Genomic DNA, 18,859 nt, shown 5'->3' with positions numbered 1-18,859 from the left:
GATAATTTCATGATCCTCCCAAGAAACCCAAATCAAAGCCATCACTGAACAGCCCCGATGCTCATCTGGGGACCCGCTGGCCTCAGCTGTGCCCACCATGCACAGGCCTGTGTGGGGACTAATTGTGGTTTAGGAACGGCCCTGAGTCAGGAAAAACAAACATTTACAGTGATCTGGTGAAAGGAATTGGAGGGTTTAGGAATCAGGGCAGTTTGTGGCATCTCTTTTTGGTTTCTGTAGCTAACAGTTCATGCCGTGTGTGCCTGCTGGAGCAGAGTGAAGCCCTGCACAGCAAAGGCAAAGAGCATCAGAAAAACACAAACTCTGCTGCAAAGAGAGCTGGTGGCTGATTTGCTAAAAGCTTTTGACACCAGCAGTAATAATACTTAGCAATAATAAAATTATTATTAATATTAATAAGAGAAATACCTATGGAAATGCTAGCAGTGGCTGTCACTTAAGAAACTTATCTGTAATACATTTTGGTATCAGTCTGCTAAAAATTAGCTTGAATAGAAGGGTGACCCTTACAAGCGGCAAAGAAAGGAGAGCTCAGTGTCATTTTAAACTGGACACAACCACTTCTCTAAACTGAAAGAAAAAGGAGATAAGACTCTAATTAGAGACTCTGCTTTGGTGCTAAGGACAGCGAAGCATGGAGCAGATGGGCTCTGGAATCCCTGGGATCTCCATCTCAGCTTTCAGAACACACAGGCAAACATCCAGGGCCTGAATTGTCAGCAAAGCCCAAAGCAGTTTGGCCAGGGCTGCCACAGGATGCTGGGCATGGTTTGGGGGCTGCAGGGACTCAGAGCCACCAGCCAGGAGCTCCTGCTTCCACAGCAAGAGCGTTTGGCCATCTGGAGCCCAGCCATGAAATTCCATTTCATCTCAGTGCCACACAACAGAGCCTGGATTATTTCATGTATTTAAAAAATGCAGTTTATAAAGTCCTTCCTAGCCTGGTTTTCCAACAGTTCTGTCGGATGTTTAATGCTCCTCACTAAGATGCAGCCACAAAGCAACGTTACAAAGAAAGCCATGACATGAATTTTGAGAAGAAATTATTCAGTTGCTCAAAAGAGCAGAAACTTTTAGAGGCAATTAGGCAGAGGCTTCATTCTGTTCCTCATCCCTGTTTTATACCTTGTATTATGAAATGGCAACAGCACAAAAGAGTAAAGACTTGCCAGGGAGGAAGATCTGAAGAGCAGAAGAATCAAGAAGAACAATACAAAATTGTTTGGGCTCGAAAAGAGTTAATATTATGAAGTAGGATTTATTTATTAAAAATACCTTGGTTTCTCCAGAATTTCTTCCTTCCTCCCTAAATAATTCAAGCAAAGTTCCTGTTGTTGCTGTTTGTTCAAAGTACATTACACAATTTCCTTCTGTATATGTTGAGGTTTTGTAAATATATGAGTAAATATACTTCTAAATGGAAAGTATTAACGACAGATGAAACCCACATCTGATACTGACAGCACTGTGTGAGCCTAAAATTGTAAATTAAATAATGGGAGTGGTAGAACGCAGAATCTAACAGAGGGTGCTTAAAATCTGGATTTTTAGTCTTTTAATAATTTGTTCTTTGGGACTACAGATATGGAAAAACTATGCCATCAAACCTAATAATGTAAAAAAAAAAAAAAAAAAAAAAACAAACAAAAAAACCCCAAAACCCTGTTGTTAGCTTGAGAAGTTTTGTTTAAATAGAGAAAACAAAGAAAGTTTAGCATTTTTACTTTCCTTTGAGCTACAGAATTTCACTGTAGCTGTGTCACAGTGGCTTTTCCTTCTGACCCCCCAAGTGCCCGGCTGGAGGAAGGGCAGCTGGAATGAAACCTCCTGGTCCTTGCTCAGCCGGGCCAGGCTGTCACGGCACGGCAGAGCGACTCTGAGTGGTCCATGAGCATTTATTTCCCTGCTGCTGTGAATGTCAGCACGGCAGCGATGAATTCTCAGTTTACTCTGAGCTGAAGCCTTTAAAGGCCTAGGGAGGGATGAGCTGTGTGTGCCTGAGTGTCCTGGGGCTCACCAGGTTCCAGCAGAGTGTGAGGAGAGGAAGGCACCAAGAACAAGGGCAGCTGGAAAAGCAGCCCCAGGCAAACGTCCTGCAGTGAGGAGCACAGAGATGCCAGGAGCCCAAAGCATGATCCCTGGGATTGTATGGAGAAATGTAAAATTCCCCATTAAATCACAGTTAGAAACACTGCTTTTGTTACTGGCTTCTTCCTGGAAGGAAATTGCATAATTTACCCCCTTTGTTTGGGACAACAATCAACCCTGTGTGAGTGTGCCCAGCACAAAGCACATTCTAATTTAAGTTCCCAAATATCCTGGCAAGACAGCCTCCAGTGATGGCCCTGCTTGTGGGGCTGAACTTCTCCAGAGGATTGTGAGTCCTGGAATCCCTCCCAGCCATCAGAAAAACATTTAACAAGAGCACTCAGTGCCAACTTGACCAAAGACTGGTGATGCCCAGAATTTCCATCCAAGGAGGACCAAAGATAGGAGGGGAACAAATTGCATGGCACTGCAGTTTCCATGGAATTACAAATCCAAGATTTCCTACAATGAATACCTGGCAGGCAAAAATCTCCTTGAGCATGGATCATGTGCTGCATTCCAGCCAGAAACCTGCACTCCCTTGGAATAACACCCAATGCAGACAGCTGGAAGTGAATGGCACATTCCTCAGGAGATCATTTTATTTCATATATAACCTCACTTAGTTAACATTTATAATATCTCCATCTTGATTTGGGATTATTAAGAAAAATAAAAGTTGCAAATAAATGTTATCCTCTACAACAGTGCTTGAGAGTGCCATGGCCTCCAGATACTCCTGATATTGCTTGTGCTTTACAAAAGAAAAAGCTATCTAGACTTAACAAGAGGAAGATGTCTTACAAATTTTTTGATGTATTTCCACCTATTCAAAGACTCTGAGTTCACAGAGTTAGCCAGAAGCAGCATGGCAAAGAGCATTAGAGAGGATATTTATTTTTGCTTTCAAGATCACAAAAAGGGGCAACATTCCATTATCAACATATTGCTAAGTCTGCATTACCAAATGCATGAGGACATCAAATATTTCTTTTCTATGGGATTATCTGTATTTTCTTTATAGACAAATCCCTACAGTATCAAGTTTTGTGCTCTCCAGCAGGCTGCAGTTCACCTTTCACACAAACATAGCAAGATATATTTAATCTTCTTGTTCTCCTCAGAACCAAGGAACAGTACAAGTCTTTACACACTGCATTGTTTAAGCTGTACTCAAATAAAGACTAAATTTTTTACTCCTGCTAATACAACACATTATTTTCTTCCCATTCACTTCATTAAAGTTTTTGGGGTTGTTATATCAGTTTGAGATTCTGGCGGGAACAACGTGCTCATAATGCAGAATGCAAACTGATCTACTGCCAGCTGGAGCTGCTGGATCTGAGCAAGGCTTTGTTCTCCAAAAAAAACCCTTCAGTGACAGTCTCAGGCTCCAGCAAACACCTCAGATCTGTGCAGCCAGCACAGCCCTTAGGGAGAGCAGTTAAACCATGGGAAGCCAAAGGTCTGATGGATTATTTATGAACTACAGCAAACACAAAGGACAGCACTAAATTCTTGTCACCTGCAAATGGACTAGATGGCTGCCCTGGATAATCTAACAGAGAAGGACAGGGAAAAGTATTTCTCATTTAAAACTTGTGGATTTAGGCTGTAATAGAGCAAGGCAGAACTGGAGGCAGGCTCCTGCACTGCTCCTTGCTCCTACCCAGGCTGCTGACCCCTCACACCTCCTGAGCATCCCTTCCACAAACTGCTGCTCAAGCTGAGCAGCCAAACAATGCTGCAGTTCTAGAAATTAAGCTAAAACACAATGGGACTAAATTCATGTGCTGTTGTGGGTCCCTTTTGAACAGGGATTTGACAATAGCTCTTCAGAAATAAAGAGCTGGAACGCCACCCACCCATTTTGTGGCCTCTGCTGAAATAAAACAGAGCAAAATAACAATAAAAATTCCATCCAAACAAACAAAGCAAACACAGAAGCAGAAACTCCCAGCATAATTAGGAGGAGGGAAAACTCTGTTATATCCCAATGTTCTCAAATCAGAGGTTGCCTTCGCAGGAGATTTGATGGGATGTTCTTGATACCATTCACCTCATTACTGAGGCTTAATTACTGCCTCACTCAACAGTACCCACTACCCATTCCAGAGACACAAACTATGTCTTAACCTAACCTAAAACCAAAAATATTGCACTGAGAGAGCTTCATCTGCATCCCATCATTGGCTTTTCCTCCAGTACATTCACAACAGTTGGACAAGTAATTCCAAATACTCTTAGGAGCAAACTGCACCTCCACAGAGACTTTTGTCTTTTGCCTTCCATCATCTTTTTCTTTGCCATCCTTCTCTCACAGCAGGTTTTCCAGGCAGAGGCACACACTCAGGAAGTTTGTTTTCTAAGTCTAAATACTTAAAACAAGAAAAGAAAAAAGTATAAAATCCAGATGGCACAGACGTTAACGTCAGAATCCCACTCCTTTCAATAGTTCTTCATTCAAGGTCTTTTTCGTACCCTTTTTCACATCTTTGCATGAATTAATGCAATGCCACGTCACAGCACTTCATCTCAAAAGATTGTCCTTCCATTAAAGAATAATGTGCAAAACTTGCAAATGACTGTAAGAAAACTGGGGTTTTTGGCATTTCTCTGTAGGAAAAAGAGGGGGTTTTTTTGCATCTCCCTGTAGGAAAAATTGGGGTTTTTGGCATCTCCCAGATCCCTGACACTGCAGTGAGGTGCCAGGGACACCCTGGTAAAGGTTACACCACAGGGAACATCAGGGGATGGTTCCAGCTGCAAATACAGAAAGATTTTTAGCTTTTTTTCCCTTCATTAATCTAAAATATGATGCACAAGGCTCGTGCTTTTTGAGTTTATGAGCTTTCACCTTGACATCACATCACAGAATATCAAAAGCCTAATGCCACCATTACTTTTGTCCTACTAAATTCAGATTTTGGATTGATCCAGAAATGGAAAAAGTGCTGGGAAGGTTCAGCTTCCTAAATACCAGCTGAGTGTTGCTGTTCTCATGTTCTCAGGTAGGGAAATACTGAACATTTTCAAAACCCCCATTTTTTAAAAACATTGTTCCCTTTAAATTTGAGTGAGTCTTCATTCTAGGTTTTCTGCTGGTAATTTGCACCTTTCATTCCAATCTATTAAATTATATTTACTACAATTACTATTCCTACACAGTTTTTCATAGCACATCACTTTCTCGCCATCACAAAAGAATTTAATAGCAGTTTTTATTAACTTGTTTATGATAGTGTTCATTAAAGTTTTAAATGAGCATTCTAAAATTACAATGTAATGTACAGAAAAGTTAGAAAAAATTATAGCACTCACCAAAAAACTACCAGCAACTGCATTAACGTACTGCCTGTCTTAATAAAAAAGCTAACTTAAACTGAAAGTTTAAGATAAATTGAAAGAAAGTCACTTAAACACTTGTCTGATAATATGAATTTTCACTTCAGCCATGCTCAAGAATGTTTCTACTCAAGTTAAATGTTCATCATGTCCCTCACTCCAAATGAGCACATGAAAATAGGATTCTCAGAACAATAGAATATTTTACACTAAAACAAATAGTTTGACACTGAAGTGGCTGAAACAATTCCCATTAAAGTTCTCCTTGTGTCGTTGCCAGGGCTCAGCACCCTCAGCTGGGCTGCTGCACCCCACTCAGAGCTGGGCAGGAAGAACAGTGATGCTCAAACCCATCAATCCCCCAGAACAGGATCACTGCATTCATTGTGGGAATATCCCAAACAAGAGAAGCAGCCCCGTGCAATGTCTACAGAGCAGATACAAAAATAATGAATAATTACAAGTGGTGTGCCAGTGGCCATCCTCAGAGAGAGAGAGAAGAGGGGGAAACAGGGCTGCATCATTTATTTAACTTCTCTCATTAATGTGTCTGCCCTTTTATTTTCTAGGGGTTGTCTGCTGAACTTTCCTCAGAAAACCCACAGGCTGCACTCTGACACTGATTTCCAAGCAGGAGTCTCCAGTGAAAGCAGACAGGAACTTTATTTATAAATGTATGCTTCAGTATTGTCAAAAAAAAAATCAGGGACAGCTGCTGGAATTCCTAAAAACATTGCACAATCGTATCCAGACTTCGGTAGTAGGAAAGTGCCCAGCACATCAAAGGACACTGAAGAGTTCTTTAAACCTTTTTCTCACATATTTCTGATACCTCCAGTAAACAGATTTCTTGAGTGCTTTGATTAACTCCACTTCTTATCAATTTCACACAAAGCTGCACATGGATGAGCTGCTCTGCGGCCAAAGGGCTGGGGAAACTCAGGGCCACTCCAGCAGGTCCCTTTTCCTTCTCCCTTTCCTTTTCCCTCTTCTTTCTCCTTTCCTTTTCTTTTTCCTTTCCTTTCCCTTTTTTCTTTCCTTTTTCCTTTCCTTTTTTTTCCCTTTCCTTTCTCCTTTCCATTTTCCTTTTCTTTTTTCCATTCCTTTTTTCTTTTCCTTTCTTCTTCCTTTCCTTTTTCCCTTTCTTTTTTCTTTCCTTTCCTTTTTCCTTTCCTTTTTTCCTTTTTCTGTTCCTTTTTTCCCTTTTTCCTTTTCTTTCCTTTTTCTTTTCCTTTTTTCCTTTCCCTTGTCCTTTCCATTTTCCTTTTCTTTCCTTTTTCCTTTCCTTTTCCCTTTCCTTTTTCCCTTCCTTTTCCTTTTCCCTTTCTTTTTTCCCTTCCTTTTCCTTTTCCCTTTCTTTTTTCCCTTCCTTTTCCTTTTCCCTTTCCCTTCCTTTTCCTTTTCCCTTTCCTTTTTCCCTTCCTTTTCCTTTTCCCTTTCTTTTTTCCCTTCCTTTTCCCTTTCCCTTTCTTTTTTCCCTTCCTTTTCCTTTTCCCTTTCTTTTTTCCCTTCCTTTTCCTTTTCCCTTTCTTTTTTCCCTTCCTTTTCCTTTTCCCTTTCTTTTTTCCCTTCCTTTTCCTTTTCCCTTTCTTTTTTCCCTTCCTTTTCTCCCTTCCTTTTCCTTTTCTTTTTCTTTTTCCCCTTCCTTTTCCTTTTCCCTTTCTTTTTTCCCTTCCTTTTCCTTTTCCCTTTCTTTTTTCCCTTCCTTTTCCTTTTCCCTTTCTTTTTCCCCTTCCTTTTCCTTTTCCTTTCTTTTTTCCTTTCCCTTCCTTTTTGCCTTTTCTTTCCTTTCCCCTTCCTTTCTCCTTTCCTTTTTCCATTCCCCTTTTTCTTTTTCATTTTCATTTTCATTTATTTTTTTCCTTTTTCCCTTTCTTTCCTTTTTCCATTCCTTTCCTTTTTCCCTTTTCTTTCATTTTTTCATTTTTCCTTTCCTTTTTCCATTCCTTTCCTTTTCCCTTTCTCCCTTTCTTTTTTCCTTTCCTTCCTTTTTCCAGTCCCAAACCTCAGCACAGGAGGGCAGGGGAAGCCCCAGAGCCAGCAGAGAAACTGCAGAGCCTCAGGTGGTGCTGGATCTCAGACAGGGAGGGCAACCAAAACCACACCAAGGAGATGATGCCACCAACACCCAAAGTGTAAAACCCTGCTGAGTGCATGCCAGCTGAAAAAAATGCAGGTGGGATCCTCTGGATTGCACTTCAGAGTCAGATAGGAAGGAATAAGTAATTGAGTCATTCCTCTAAAATCAGATAATTCATTCTAACACAGTTTAATAAATAAATTTTCCTGCCAGCCATCATTTACAGCATGACTTAGCTACTAATCCAATCAATCAATAAATAAAAATTTCTTTAAAGGTGATAAAATGCTTTTTAGAAAATGTACACACACACACACAAAAAACCCCCACACCATAAAAAAAACAACAACCCAAGTTTTAACTGGAATTAAGTTAGGTTTTGAATATTTTGAACAGCAAGTAAAGATTTTTTGAGATTTTGCATCTTGTAAGGTCCAGAAATGCTGATTTCCAGAAAAAATTCTGATTTCCAGAAGAAAGGCAAACAGAAAAGAGAATCTGAAAACAAGAGGCTTGGCATCCACTGAATGCCCTGTGTGCATTTAAATCTGTGCTGAATTCTGTACATTACAGCACCTTCCTGTGCTCAACAGGGAGGAAAAGGAATTTCAGGATTCATCTGGGGCCACTGCAAGCCCTGGGGAAGGAAGGGCAAACAGAATCCATCCCACCTGCTCCTGACCCCAAACTTCAGCTTGAAACTTCCCCCAGACACTGAAAATAGAGATAAATCTGGGAAAAAGAAAAAGAAGAGGCAGAAAAGGGAAGAAAAAATAGCCTTCAATATTCTACAGTGAGGAAAAAGCAAGTATATAAATCAAAAGGCTGACTTATCAGTATAGAGATTTTTAATAGAAAAAATATCAAGGGGAGCACACCATATGGATCAAAGTGCTCTCCACATATGTTACTTTTTTTCATTTGAAAAGTAACATATGTGAGGAGATGCAGAAGAAGTCCTTTCTAAAGATCTCATCTGGTTTATTTTTAATTGGAATTATATTAGATTTTCTGTCTAACTTAATAGCAAATGACAGTTGCTGCTTCACTAAGTACTCCTGTCAGCTACAGATTGATAGATTTGGATTCTATTTTCTTGACTATGAAAGTTTTAGTTGTTACTAAAATAACTGCAAAAAAAAAGGAGGAAAAATAGAAAGTACAAAACACAGGGAAGTCATGGAATATTGTGTATTTATATAATTATAATTTCACTGGGCCTTTAGATTCAAAGGACTTGAGGACTTCAGCAAAGCCATGAGATGTATAATCAAAGGTACACATTTAGAAAGTCACAGCTGCACATCTCCAAGCACAGCAGCTTTTGGATGTTTTTTTGTGAATTCTCTGAATTGACTGAAAGTTTATTGCTAATGAATCTCTCAGCCCCCAGAGCTGCAAGTCAGTGTCCCTTTGTCATCATGTCAGAAACTGGGAGCATTACCCACACATCAGCTTCTGCCTTTGTTTCACTCAAACGTGCAGAAAAAGTTTATTCTCATTATTGACAAGGTGGTGATCAAAGGTTGGACTCCATGATCTCAGAGACCTTTCCCAACCTAAATTATTCTGGGATAAATCAACGGTTTTCATTTATAAGTGAACAATCCAGTAATTTCTGCCAAAAGAGAACTCTTCAGATCAAATTACACCCAAGATTTTACTGCAAATCTACCTCAAAAAGGTCTGTGTCAGTAGGACCTGTCCATCTCAAGACATCAGGGGCTCCTTTAAACGATGTGGGGACTCATGAGAAGGTTTCAAAGATATTACTCAAGCTGGTATCTGCAAAAATCTGACTTAACCCGTGATGTGTTTTCTGAAGAAAAGGCAGGATTGGTGTTTAAACAAAACCAAACCCATCAGCACTATGAAATGTGGTACTTCAGCAAGGTCCTAAATCTGGAAGCTCAGCTAGGCCGAGAGTGATGCCAGGCCCCAGCACCACGAGCGGCTGGTTCTGTGAGCCAGGGTCTGGGCCAGCTCAGTGCCATTAATGTTTTACTCCATTATCTGAGAGCTGACATCTTTTCAGTAATTACTGCAGATGATACCACCTCTAGTGTAATTAAAGAACGATTATTTAGAGCGAAGTGAGCCAAGATCATCCCCATCCTCTGTTTAGGCCAAAGCCAACGAAGGCCTTGTCAAATAAAATGGATGTTTTGCATTAGGGAGCAAAGAAGGGGTGATGTAAAGAGTCAAGTAATTTGATGGGCAACGCTGCAGTGGAATTAATTCAATATGTTCAATAGGGCCAGCTCCATGAGCAGTAATGTTGGACAGATGGGGATGATGGCTCTGTGCTCCCCCTGCCTTTGCATTAGTGATTCAGGACTTGCAAAGCAAACCTCAGACAGAGCCTGGCTGCCTGCCCAGCCACACAAAGACTGGAAGCAAAGCACATTAAATGCCCCTGCAAATCTACATCCTCTGCAGCCCCTCTGCAATGAGTCTCGTTCTAAATGACCCCTTGGACAACAACCAGAAAAATAATCATCATCGTTACACCAGCCCATAAACTTCTGGGATTAACTGTTAAATAATAACCAACGAGAGCTGAAAGGAACAATTCACTTTGTGGGAATGCTAATGAGGGAGGGCTGGATGCATCCTTTGTTTTTGACAGTAACTAGGTAGAGGGACTAATTGCAAGTCTTACTTAAAGCATAAATTGCATATTTTAAAGAACTGCTGAACAGAAGAATGGAGTTAATTAATGCATTCTATCAGGCACAGGAAGGGAAAAGATCCCATCTGAGCAGCACATCCATTTCCTAATCCATCAGGGTCAGTGTTTGTACAGCAAGGGTCAGCCTTGGTCAATTGACAATAACTGCTTTTCCCATCAGGAGCTGATGGAAAGACAGGTATTCCCAGATTTATTGGGAAATAAGTTTAGCTCCTTGGACAGTGCAGCCACCTTTTCAGATGTTGAGCATGGATCCTGTAAATACCATCCATAAAATATGGGCAGGTTCCCCTGCTCTGAAAACAAACATGTCATTACTGACGTTTAAGAAACAGATGTAAGAAGAAGTAGAATATTATCTGGAAACCTGGATGTTGGTGGCCTTGCTAGGACAGTTGGATTTTCACTGAATTACTGGCCTTAAACACCCTGTATTTAGAGCCTTCTTAATTAAGTTATCCTTAATTTCAAGAGAAAAACAACAGATGAGAAATACTGTAAACTTTTGACCACTTCATTTTTCAGTTTGTTAAATTCCAGAATAGCTTACTATTTTTAGTGGATTCATTTTTGTCTTCTAACATCATGTGAGGAAAGACAGTGTGAAAGACAGTGTGATATTAAACTATCAAAGCTGTCTCTGTCTTGTAGCAAAATATTGAAAAAGTGGGCTTTGCTTTGCAATTAAGATTCCTGAACTGAAGGCTGGGCTTCTGCTTTGGTTATGTGAAAAAAAAAAAATTTTAGAAGTTGAGGGGAAAAGCTTAAAATTACTCAAAGAATTTGCAGATATCAAAGACAGAAGGTGATACAGTGAAATGAAAAGAATATTGACATTGGGTAACAGTTCTGAACGGGAAGGAGGAGGGGGCTGAATATCAGCAGCTTCCCTGAGAGACATCCTCCCTTCACCAGCATGAGAGGCTGCAATCCTGCACTGAGAAAGGCTGAGATTTGAGCCTGACAATCCACAGAAAGCTTTTCTGGAAGGAGAACTGAGCAGCCACATCTGTCCATTTACCACAAGGAGATGAAGGCGCTGAGGGACACTGAGATGCCCTCTGTGAGCAGCAGCACTCCCAGAGCTGGGAGCTGAGCACAGCCTCTCCTGCTCTCCTCAAACCACTGCAGGACCCTTCCTGCAGCTTCTCCTGGTCCAGGACTCATGGAGCAGCTTCCCAGAGGTAAATCCCTGCAGCAGGGATGGGAGAGCAGCTCTGCCAGTGTCCCACAGCCCTGTGCTTAGAGAGCACACAGAGGATGCTCCTCTCTCTCTGCCAGTGTCCCACAGCCCTGTGGCTTTAGGAGCACACAGAGGATGCTCCTCTCTCTCTGCCAGTGTCCCACAGCCCTGTGGCTTTAGGAGCACACAGAGGATGCTCCTCTCTCTCTGCCAGTGTCCCACAGCCCTGTGCTTAGAGAGCACACAGAGGATGCTCCTCTCTTCCCCAGCCTCAGGTAAGAACAGAACCAGAGCAGTCTCTCCCCTCATTTTCATCTCTCAGCCATCTCATTATGAGAATGAGAGGCAGCTTTTATCTGAAGTTTATTCTGCTTCATTTGCCTCAGGAATGGGCATCAGATCAAGCAAAAGCACAGAAGAGCCTCTAGACTACAGAGCCCCACGAGGCAAGGCCTTTTATTGTGCCAATCCTGCAAACAAGTGCAGAATAACTAAACTGAAGGTAACTGTAGACTGTTTGCAGCAGCCAGGATCATTAATTTCTAAATTTGGCTGGTAACTGTGTGTGCTCTGTCTGGGTGATGTTGTAAACCTTGAACATGTCCTTAAAACTGCAGAACACAAAAGCCGGGCCATGTACTCTCCCAAAAATCTGCGTTTAAACTGGGACAACCTAGAGATGGTCACCACTTTCACCACTTGCAGAGTTCATTTTTTTCCTAAATAACTTTTATCCATCACTGCTGCTTCCAGTGAGTAAAACAGAGCATGGAAGGCAGACAAGGCTCTGGATGAAGAGCAGCCAGGAGTCAAAGCAAGCGGTGCATTTTGTCTCGCAGCCAAACACGGGAGATGTTTTGTACAGGAACATCTCGGAGCAGCACTTGCAGCCATCCAGGATCCCACACATGTGCTCCACTTAGGGCAGATCAAAGTCTGGTGTCAGAGTTCTGCGCATAATGCAGAACAGCATCCTGAGAGACAGCACCCAATGCGCGCTGCTCTTGCATTAATTTGATTTTAGTGAGTGATTTACATTTGTTTATTTAAAGCAACATCATCTATCTGGTTTGTAACAGCACTCAGCAGCTCTCAGGAGACAAGGAATAAATGGATGACCTCTGACAAGAAAAAAACATTGGCAATATTTTAAGGAAATAATGTCCTAGGTGCCTCTGTGTGCGGTCCTGCACAGGAAATTAATCTGGGGATCATTACTAGTTAGATGCCATTAAAGATAGTAATTACAATATGGAAATGAAGCTCTGTCATTTCTGACATGTGTGCTCTTGTTCTCATAAAGGTTTGCTTAAAATACAGAAACAAAAAGTAGACTTTAGGAAATCTAGAAATTTTTGCCATTTCATTTCCAAAATGACTGTGATAAACAAAATACAGCATATATTCTCTGTTTTAAGTGGAAAGTCAAATTTGAATGGTGTAAAAATTGAAAAAGTGAAAATGTTACATTGTAGTTATACATTAATTTGGATTTGTCAGAATCAAATGAAGCAAATTGTTACAAAATTCTGTAGGATAATTCCTCTAAACCTATATTGAATTAAGCAAAATCTCACACACCTCCTTCAAAATTCTCAGAATATTCAAGTTCTCCAGCCCTAAATATGGCAATGGTACAAGGATCATACAGCTTCATCGGGAGCTATTCACTTCATGATTATTTTTTTCTAGATGAAAGAAAAGAGATATCCCTGAAATCCCCCATGATTATCTTGGAAAAATCAACACGAGCAGTTATTCACTGGGAATGCTGCCAGAGTAGGATTTATAATAGAATTATTATCATTTCACACAGTGAGAACCCGTGTGGAGCAGGGTCTCAGCAACCCAAGTCCTACAGAAGATCCTGCAGCTTCAAACAGGTGGGAAAACTCATGGATGTGTTTTTAGACTTAATGCAAAGACCCTTCAACATCTGTCCTCCCTGTTTCACTGAGGCATCATGAGGTATGTGCCTGCACATCTGGAATGGATCAATAGAAACAATAATTTTGGGGGTGCTGGGAGTACTGAGGGATTTTATCCCACCTTCTCCCCATCCCACCTGCCTTCAACAGGTGGCAAAGACCTCCCCAGGGCATTCCAGCACGTCCAGGCACCTCTCTGGGGACTCTTTTGCCATTTCTAGTCAGTTAACTGATTAGTGATATAAAACTTCAGAAATATCTCTTCATAGAAATGATGATGTTTCAATGTTCTGGCCCTTCATTCCCATCCAATTTCCAATTAAAAGTCACATCTCAACTTGGCTAAATCCTGACCCAGAGTTTTGTAGGGATTCACACTGGAAAGTTTGTTTACAGCTTCCTTTTAAGGTTATGAAACCTTTAAAACAACAGCATTTAAAATATGAGCCTTCAACAGCAATATCATCCTCCACAAGCAAATTTCTGCTTTATGCAAAGTGAAAAGTCGATGTTACCTTAGGCTGTGCTTCTTATTTAAGTTCATATAGGGCTGCACCCTCGAAGAAAGTTCCCTTTCTGAAATGTCAGAATAAGACTGGAATAAGGGGATGACTTATTTTCTGCCTGATGCCATCTGATTCTGAATTTAAATGAGCAAAACCTCAGGAGACTGGTATTTTTCCTAGAGAATCACATGGTGCTTCCAATGGGGAAATATTTACAAGTGAAATGCAGTTGGAAGGGGCTGATGCTAAATGCCTGTGTCACCAGAACTGCTTGGATTTGTTCAAACAGTTGTGCAAGTCCAAAATCATTATTCCTCTTTGTTGAGGAGGAAGTTTATAAAGTAAGCAACCAAAAAGATGCTTTTTTATATAGCAAAAAAAGTATAGATCTAGCTTGGAAAATAATTTCAGCGTTTTAAAGCCTAAATCAGAATCATGTCCATTGTCACTACCTCTTCCTCATACAGCTCTCTGTAATATCCACATCCCACTAGGATAAATAATATATAATTAATACAAGTTTGTAAGGAGCTGAATTTCTGTGGTGGGCAGATGCTTTTCAGAGGAAAATGAAATTGAGCTTAAGTAAGAACACAAGTGCATTTTGCAACCTTGGCACCACCAAGGAGCTTTCAGAGAGGAATTATAAGCTGCCTCGTGTATTAGCAGCATAATTACCAGCTCAACCTTAGTTCCAGTAAGATTTTTGTGTGTGAAAGGAGGAAGCTGGGGGCTCCTCATGTCCCAGGATGTGGTGATGATGTTGTTCCCCCCGGGCTGGGAGATTTTCCTGTCCCCAAGGATCAGGAGAGGCCCCTCTGCTGCCTCCCCTGGCTGTGGCACATGTGCTGGAAATGGGGATTTAATTTTAATAAGTGCTTTCCTGATTGCTCCCTGCACTGAAATACCAGCTGTGATTGGGGACTGCTGCAGCATCTCACCCTCAGCCTGGTAATCAGCTCCACGCTTTGCATGTGCCTTAAACCAAAGCTGAAGGAAGCAATAGATTTCCATTTCAATGAAAAGCAAAATCTTTTAACTGCAAACCAGCTGCAGCGAGTGAGAAAGAGACGCAAAGTTTTTTTTGTTTCCCATTGGAAACTCTCTGCTATCCACAACAGTGGTCTTACTCCTCTCCATTTAAAATTCTATTATAGCAACCAACCAGAAATACACTTTGCAAGAGGCTTCGGAGCAGCTTTAAATACATATTTTATTTTTTCCCCAGTTGTGCACCTCTTCCAACTATTAAATATTAAAATTTTACTTTGCCACTCAGGTCAGTTCAAGAAACCAAATAAACTCCATGGAAAGTAACCTGGTGGTTTTTTCCAGTAAAGCAGAAGTCTAATATGAGAACTGAAAAGGAGGCAAGGGGTCAGGACCAGAAAGATTTTATTTGAATAGCATTTCAGTTTGTTTACCCACAGTTTATATATCAGCCTACAGCATTTTGAATGCACCTCTATATGCTGTGAAACTCCAAAAAGAAAAACAAAAAAAATCCCAAACAAACAAACAAACAAACAAACAAAAAAACCCAAGAAAATCACAGCATAAAGGTAGGAAAGACACTATAACCACAAAATTTAGTGATATTAATGATAGAATTTTCAAGGTTGTATTAAAACCATTTCAAACAAGATCTCTGTTTCAGTGTCCTCTGAAATCCAATGCAAACACAAGCAGCATGACTTCCTTTTGGAATATATTTGCAGTACACAATCTGGATTGATATCAAACTTCAAAAAATAAAACAATGGAAAAGCTTCAAAGGACCCCTGTGTCAGATATAATTAAAATTATGCTGCTTCAGAGCTAGAACTGCCTTCTGTATTTCACTAATATTCCAAATATCAGGCTATGCATATAAGCTAATTGAATAATAACTTGTCAGAAAGAGTCTCTCAATTTAATTATTTTTTAAAAAGAAAGTTGTTTTCAAGTGAAATAGGTTGATCAAGAAGCTGTGTCAAGGTATTTTCAATATTGTTATTTAACAGCAAATGCCAAAATTCACTGCTCTGAACAGATAAAAAAGGGCTACTCACAACTTCTGCAAAACTTTGACTTTTTAAACCAAAGTTTAACCACTCCCAAATTAAAGCACTGAATTACAATTCAATTTAGCATTAACCTCTCTTGACAAGCAGTCAGAGCGCTGTGTAAGAGCTGCAATTTATTTGCTTTATCCTCCTGCTCCAAAGGGGTTTTTTGGCCTTTGGGGATGACCTGTGGCAATGCTCTGACCCACAGGGGTCACCCCAACAGCCCCAAAACCAGCAGGAACCCAGAAAAGGAAAAAAAAAATCTGATAATATTCTAGACAAGTCCTAACAAAAGGAACAAAAATGTCAAAAATACAGAAATAATCTGAAAAGCCATTATAAAACACTAACAATGGAACCTTACTGAGGTATTCTAATTTTACTCTAAGTTGTACACCTGTAAAGATCTGGTAGGAGTAAGAGAAGGTATAATTCTAGAAAGTTCCTAAATTATGTTTAATCATAGCAAATCCAACAACAATAACAACAAAGCCTAATCAAACTGAGTGAAACAGACATATTTATCATTCAGTCCACCAGGACTTTCATTAAACAACGTGGCACAGCCAAAATATAAATGAGTTCTTTCCCAAATAAAGGTGTTTCTCTCTGACTGTCTCACCTGTGATGATTGCTCGCCATTTCCAATTAACTTCAACAGGGAAAGATCCTAAACTGAGCTTGTTAAAATGCTAAAAACTGCTGCAGGTCCACAAAACCCTGCCCATGGGCAGCAGTTTACATTCACTCACGTGGATCTGTTGGATTGCAGTTGATCTGTTGGTACAGAGGGATTTTGGGAAGAGAAAATCAAGATCAAGGTGGATTTTAGGGAGACACCCTGCACAAAACATCCACCTCTAATAAAACCTAATTCCAAACTGAATTATGGAATAGCTGACTAATAGTTTTAGGGGAATATAATTGTTCCTGCACACTTTAAGCAAATAGAAAGCATAGTGCAAAGGAAAGAAGACATGAACTACATTGAATAAATGCAACTAATTGAAGAATCTTCGACCACAGCTGTAGAAGTAGAACTGTCACCATTTGCTAAATTGGTCAACTGATTTGCTCTCTGGTAAATGTCACAGATCATTGGGATAATTGAGATTTTGGCATTGAGTGGGCAGGCTCTGAAACCCAAGCAGCCTGGAGAGCTGAGGGAGGAGCTCACATCATGAAATATTTCCTTTGAGACACCAAATGCAGCCATATCTCCAGGAGATACCAAGAACGATGGTTGTACCACAACAGAGATTGTCCTGCCAAGCAAAGGCTCTTGACAAAGCCATTGGAATTCCTGGGAAAACATTCCAGGGGATGAACAGCCAGGATGGGAGATTTCAACAAAATCAAGAGGCCTGATACTCACAAATAAATGGCAAAAAGGAGGTAAGCAAAGCTGTTGAGTGTAGGTTCAGAGCAGCCATTAAAACAAAAGGTAAGCACAAGAGGGTCCAGATGTAGCCCATGAAAATGGCTAAATGTCAGGACAATATGCAGAGGAGGACACAGCTCACCACGCTTTATTTATCAAAAAGCTTAAGGTCAAGCCTTTGAGATCAGCTCTTGCTCTGGAGATGAAAAATTTGGCAATTGGCTCAGTCTACCAGACAGAAATATGAGATTAAATGGCTGGAAGATAAATTAAAAACAGTCAAAGAGAAGGTTCAATTTTGTAATAGTGCCAGCATAGGGGCAAACAGAAGATTTTTCAACACTAATCATCTTAAAGATGCATTGGTTTCTTTTTTTTTTTTTTTCCTAAGATCTGCACCAATACAAACAAAAATTAATTCATGAAGTCAGACTGGCTGACAACAATACTCCCTTCTGGCTGCATAATCTATTACCTAGCTGCTCACAGCCATCAGTCTTTGCATCTTACATAAACAAATATTTCATTTCATTTTTTAAACTGGGAGTTAGTTTTTTGAAAAAAAGTAACTTAGGCTAACTTTTTCCTTTTAAAAAAAAAGTCTGTATTATAACTGAGCTGATTTTTTTTATTCTTGTATTTCTTTTGTTTCAACTTACTAAATTACATGCAAGCTTCTATTACAAATGTAATACTCTCTAAATTTATTTTTCCTGCTAAAGTAATCTTTTCAGGCTTACATTTTTCATCAAAATATCACTATCACTTTTGACACGATTTATAAAATATCAGCAATACAAACCCTCATTGGCAAAAAATTTCTTATTGAGATCAGACTTTTATTTTATCTAGATGAAAAATAAATTATTAAAAATTAAATAAAAGGGATATAGTAAGAATATTGCAGGCAGCATTAACCTGATCATAACATTCTCAGAATTAATCCCATGCTATTCTTCCATGTCACTCCCACACATTATACTGCCTTATCATCTCCCTTCCTATGTGCCACCATTAATATTTAACTATCAAATGTCTTTTACTGGAAGATGTTTAAAGATTAGACTGTGAGGAAATAACCATTCCTGGAGCTGCTGCATAAATGATATTCCAGATTGGAAATCCCTTCTGTCTAAAGAGTGAATCTGCACACAGCTTTGCAAGGTGTAAAATCTCTTCACACCTGGTGAGTTCTCTGGAGCAGCCCAGTCCAGCACCTGGCAATGACATTTAATGGCTGAGCTCTAAGTTGTCCTATCACTGCCACAAATTAAACATGAGCTTGAATAATGGGTTGAAATCTGAACTGGAACCTCCTTACTCTCACATATCAGGAGTTTTCGGCCAGATGTGGAAATCACATTTACAGATTTGACCAAAACAATGGTATCTTTAAACAAGGCTGTGATCAGGCACAGGATTGGCTTCTCTGTAAGCATGAAATGAACCAAAGCACCCAAAGTGAGGAGGATCGTGGCCTCATTTTCAGCTCTGCATTGCAGTGTCTTAGTGATTCCATTTATTTAAAGTGCTGTTATTAAAATAACATTTCTTAAATATTTGTATAATTTAATTTCATTTTTTGGA

Source organism: Ammospiza nelsoni, chromosome 15, assembly GCF_027579445.1.
Source record: "Ammospiza nelsoni isolate bAmmNel1 chromosome 15, bAmmNel1.pri, whole genome shotgun sequence".
Classification (NCBI taxonomy): Eukaryota; Metazoa; Chordata; class Aves; order Passeriformes; family Passerellidae; genus Ammospiza; species Ammospiza nelsoni.
The sequence above is the reverse complement of the archived record's forward strand: the minus strand, read 5'-3'. Positions refer to the sequence as shown.